Source organism: Mustela erminea, chromosome 2 (genome assembly GCF_009829155.1).
Source record: "Mustela erminea isolate mMusErm1 chromosome 2, mMusErm1.Pri, whole genome shotgun sequence".
NCBI classification, from domain to species: Eukaryota; Metazoa; Chordata; class Mammalia; order Carnivora; family Mustelidae; genus Mustela; species Mustela erminea.
The window spans coordinates 43,265,636-43,271,444 of record NC_045615.1 but is presented as its reverse complement, the minus strand read 5'-3'; the positions used below and the strand labels follow the sequence as shown (position 1 = coordinate 43,271,444).

The window sequence follows — 5,809 nt, the reverse complement described above, 5'->3', positions numbered from 1 at the left end:
AAACCTGAGACCCAAAATCTAGGATAATTACTTGGACCTCCAAATTAAAATAAATCACATTTGTAGAGAATTCCATTTATTTCATTCTATGTGGTTATAAGCTACATATTTAAAGTAATAAAAGATAATAGTAAAAAAGCACCAATTATCACTCTAAGAACAAAGTAGAATACTTTGGAAATATTTGATAAAAGCAAGTATGTTGGTGGAACAACTGTAAAAAAGGAGGAAATTTAAAAACCCAAAAGAATTCTACATTTAGAGTTCTCCACAATATATTTAAGTTCTTAATACTCTTTTAAGAAAACAAAATAGGAAAAGCACACAAGGCACTTGGCATGTCTTTTACACAAGAAATATGAAAATGAATTCCAAAAGTAGACACACTAAAATAAAACCAAAAGTAGTGAAATAAGACAGACATAGAAAAACAAATACTATATGATATTACGTGTAGAATCCAAAAAAGCTAAACTCATAGAAATGGAGTAGAATGATGGTTACCTGAAGCCAGGCCATAGGGGAAACAGGGAGATGTTGGCCAGAGGGTGCAAATTTCCAGTTATACAACAAATAAATCCTGGGAATCTAATGTACAGCATGGTTAACAATACGGTGTTATATAACTGAAAGTTGCTAAGAGGGTAGATCTTAAATTTTCTTATCACAAAGGAAATAGAGATCATGTGAGGTGATGGTGATGTTATCTAATACTATGGTTTAACTATTTATATTAGCTTCTACATTATTTCACAATGTGTGTGTGTGTGTGTATGTGTATCAAAGTAACCTATCATATACCTTAAACTTACACAACACTATATATGTCAATTGTATCTCAAAAGCTGGGGAAAAGTAAATAATTTCTTTAAAAAGATAAAAAATAGAGAAATTTTTTTTATAAAGTAAGTATGTACATATATTCAACAGAAGCTTTTACCCTACTTTTTTTTTTTTTTTTTTAAGATTTTAGTTATTGGGGCACCTGGGTAGCTCAGTGGGTTAAGCCTCTGCCTTCGGCTCAGGTGGTGATCCCAGGGTGCTGGGATCAAGCCCCACATCAGGCTTTTTGCTCAGTGGGGAGCCTGTTACCCCGCCCCCTCTGCCTGCCTCTCTGCCTACTTGTGATCTCTGTCAAATAAATAAATAAAATCTTTAAAAAAAAGATTTTAGTTATTTATTTGTCATAGAGTGAGAGAGAAAGAGCACAAGCAGAGGGAGTAGCAGGCAGAGGGAGAAGCAGGCTTTTCACTGAGTAAAGACCCTGATGTGGGACTCCATCCCATGACCCAGGGATCGTGACCTGAGCCAAAGGTACACACTGACCAACTGAGCCACCCAGGCACCCCTACCTTTGTTTGTTTGTTTGTTTGTTTGTTTTTAAGGGCTAATAAAAGTACACTTAAACATTTGAAGTTAAAAACTTTAAATTGTGTATGACTTTTACAAATCCTAGTTTTAAAAGTTTTTCTAAATTATTAAGTACTATCCCTGAGCACTTTAAAAAAGAGGGCTTCTATTATATCTATAAGGGTATAATAATTGGGTTGTCATGAGAGCTCTAATTATAATGAATACCAAGAAGTAATAGAATAATAACTTGATTGCGGTGACAGGAAGTTGAAAACAAAGTGTCCATGAGTAGACAAGACAAATGTGATGGAATATTCCATGGAGTACTTGGAGTAATCAGAAGCAAGGTACATATACAACAACATAGATCATCCTTTTTTTTTTTTTTTTTTCTTTTTACAAGAGCTTTACACCCAATGTGAGGCTCAAACTCACAACCCTGAGATCAAGAGTCACATGCTCTACTCACTGAGCCAGCCAGGATCATTCTTTTTTTTTTTTTTTTTTTTTTTTTTTTTAATCATGAAAAAACTGTATTTAGATTTAGCCAGCTGGACTCAGTTTAGATGATCCCAATTTTGTTGGCAACATCCAAAGCATCATAGTCAGGGGCCAGCCAAATGTATGCCTTCTTCTCTCCATCAGGCCTGATTAAGGTGTTGACCTTGGCTACATCAGTGTCATAGAGCTTCTTCACAGCCTGTTTGATCTGATGCTTGTTGGCCTTGACATCCACAATGAACACAAGTGTGTTGTTGTCTTCTATTTTCTTCATGGCTGACTCAGTAGTCAGGGGGAACTTGATGATGGCATAGTGGTCAAGCTTGTTTCTCCTGGGGGTGCTCTTTCAAGGGTATTTGGGCTGCCTTCGGAGACGCAGAGTCTTGGGTCGTCGGAACATAGGTGATGTGTGGATCTTCTTTTTTTTTGTGACTGTGGACGCCTTTCAGCACCACTTTCTTGGCCTTCAAATCCTTTGCTTTGGCTTCGGCTTTGGGAGGGCCGGGGCTTCCTTCTTAGCTTTCGGCACCATCTTCGTAAAAGGGATTTCCAACGCTCCACCAGGATCATTCTTAAAGGCAAATGATGAGTCAAGATAACTAAGGAAGAAAATGAAATATATTTTTCACAATATCCTTTATGTAAATTAAAAATAGAGAAAAATACATTTTCAAACAAAAACATACATATTAAATACATTAGACTAGCTGCCTAACAGGAAAGGGAGAGTTATAGGACATGAAAGATAATAAATACATGTATATCTAAATTTATACATATACATATACATTTCAATATATAAACATACACATTCCTATGTACATATACACATTTGAGAGAGGACCATTGCGAGAACCAATGATGATAATGAGAAGTATGATTAACTTAATCTTCTATATATCGGTTTAAAAATATATATTAATGCCCTTGATAATTTATTTTTATTTTTGTCTTAAGTTCACAAACTGAAAATTCTGCCCACCACATTTAGTACCCACACAATAACTCATCAATTTCTTTTAGTCATCTCAGCTGTCTGAGTACTTAGCAGATTTTAACACATATCTGTGTGGTGCTAAGTATATATCAGAAACTGTTTCAGCTCTGGTTGCAGGGTCCATCATGGATTGAGGATGTAAGGAAGGTCCTTTCTTGAGTACCCATGAAGAAGACCTCACTACTCGACTGTTTGGAAAATGGGGATGACTAAGAAAAGGCACAAGAGAACGACATTCTTACTGCAGTTCAATTACAGCTCTGCCGTGTGCCCTTAGACACGTTACTTCAATTCCCTGAATCCTGGTTTCCTCATCTAGAAAATGGAAATAATAATGGAACTTATCTAATGGGTTATTGGGAAAATTACATAAGATAATATGTGCAAAATACTGTCCTGGTGGGCACAGAGTAAGGGCTCAATAAATGGTAACAAGAAGAAAGAAAGAAAGAAAGAAAGAAAGAAAGAAAGAAAGAAAGAAAGAAAGAAAGAGAGAAAGGAAGATATTGTTCCATATATTTTACAAATGTTAACTCATTTAATCCTCAAAACACCCCAGTGAGGGAGATATTACTATTACCACATTTTACAGAAGAAGACACTGAAGTAATACACAGCTATTTAACTCAAAGTTGCATAGCTGGCGGCAGAACGAGGAGGTCTGAGCTGAATCGATTTCTTAAACATCATGGTATATAAAGCTTCCTCTTAGTGAGGCAAAATATCAGATGGAAAATGGCTTACTCTAATACAGACCCAGAGTCAATGCTTTCCTATAATTATTAACAAGTAGTAATGTAGAAAAGTCACCAATACAAGGTTAGACATTGTACTATTACTGTGTTATCTTACTTTTAGTAGAGGAAACTACATTCAGAAAGGTTAACTGATTTGCTTTACATCACACAAGCTGGTAGGTAGCAGAACAAGGGTTTGAATCTGAGCAGGACCACAATTTTACATGACTCTATGAGGGACTGCGCATATTGTAGTCTATGTGAATGGCATCCCTCATATGTGCTGGCTATGAATCTAGGTCTATTTCTTTTTCTTTAAGTTTTTACTTTAATTCCAGTTAGTTAACATACATTGTAACAATAGTTTCAAGTGTACAATATAGTGATTCAGCAAGTCCATACAACACCAGATGTTCATCACAAGTGAACTCATTAATCCCCATCACCTATTTCACCCATCCCCCTACACCACCCCTCTAGCCACCATCAGTTTGTTCTCTATAGTTAAGAGTCTGTTTCACTTCACATCTAGTATCTTTTCCACTACAGAGCTTTATAATCAAATAAGGCCTTATAGTGAGGCAACACAGTGAAAAATGACTCTGCAAGGCTTTGCCATAGATTGGCATTTCAATTCTATTAGACCTTGAATACTTAATACTCAAATTGCTCTCTTAATTCAGGAATAGATTTCAGCCTGCTCCCCTTTGTTCTATATCTGTGGTCCTCAAATTACAAATTCCATTCAGGCCACCAGCATTGTAAAATTCATTAAGTATTCAGGGAAATAATTCTGACAGATATGCCACAGTGCTGAAAAATCTCTTCATTCTTAGTAGAATAATCAAAGTATAGCTTTTAAATGGTTTTCTCTGATAGCATGTAATCAATGTTATAAGCATTTTCATAACCTTGTCATTCATTCATCCATTCACTTAAGAGTTACTCAATTTTTCCTATGTGCCAAATATCCTTTGAAAATACTCCATCTATTTCTTAACTAACTTAAAATTTAGCCAGAAGATTCCATAATTATGCAACTACAATATATCTGAGGTGACTTCTACTATCTCATTATATTCTTTTCAGTGGTTCATCTTTCTGTGTGCTATTGATTACTTTTGTTAGCATCCTTCTAAGCAATAGCTAATAACTGTTGGAGACAGTAAACACTACAATCTGGGGATCTGCTGCTTCCCTGCATATAATCAAAAGATAAGTGGTACAAGAAAATATAGTGGGGGCTGTCACGTGATACACCCATCACCAAGGAAGATGGGTGTGCATATCTGTGAGAAGAGGTTTACCCTGAGGACCCATTTTCCTAATGCGCTGCAACATCAGGATGATGCAAAGCCCCGACCACTCAAATAGTGCGTTGGAGATTTTCTCAGGAAATCTTGACTCTCCCACCAACCTGCCATGCTTCTAAATGAAAATTCTAAGTAAATTGTGGTCTCTGCCTAGTGAAAGAGAAGACTGTATAATATGAAATAATATGTTCTGAACATCTAGAAACTGATAATAGATGCTTTCAATTCTTCAAATAAACAGAATAATAATAATAATATGCCCTTGGAATGTACTTATGAGATGCTAGGCACTATTCAAAGTGACTTCCATATATTTGATAAAATCTTCACATTCACCTATCAAGTGGGATTTTATCTCCACATTTTTAAAAATTACACTTGACATATATACTAGTTTTAGGTTTACAACATAGTGATTCAATAATTATATACATTATGAAATGCTCACCATAATAGGTATAGCTACCATCTGTCATCATACAAAGTTATTACAGTATCATTGACAATCCTCTCCCTGCCGTACTTTTCATTCCTGTGACTTTTTTGTTTTATAAGTAGAAATATGTACTTCTTAATCCCTTTCACTTACTTTACCTATTCCCCACCTGGCTCTGCCTCTGGCTACCACCTGTTTATTCTCTACGCTTATGAGTCTTTGCTGCTGTTTACTTTGGTTTGGTTTTTAGATTCTATATGTAAGTGAAATAATATGGCATTTGTCTTTCTGTCTGACTTAGTTCACTTAGCATGGTACCTTCTAGGTCTATTGATGTTGTCATGATGGCAAGATTTCATTCTTTTTATGGCTGAGAATACATTATGTGTATATATCACCTCTTCTCTACCCATCCATTTATTGACAGACACAGGTTGCTTCCATATCTTGGTTATCATAAATAATGTTGCAA

The 5,809-nt window shown here is 35.6% G+C and overlaps 1 pseudogene; it reads right to left on the bottom strand.

Annotated features, from left to right (window-relative positions):
• Window positions 1-1,915: 1,915 nt before the first annotated feature.
• LOC116583185 lies at window positions 1,916-2,386 on the bottom strand (annotated as a pseudogene).
• Between the last annotated feature and the right edge of the window lie 3,423 nt (window positions 2,387-5,809).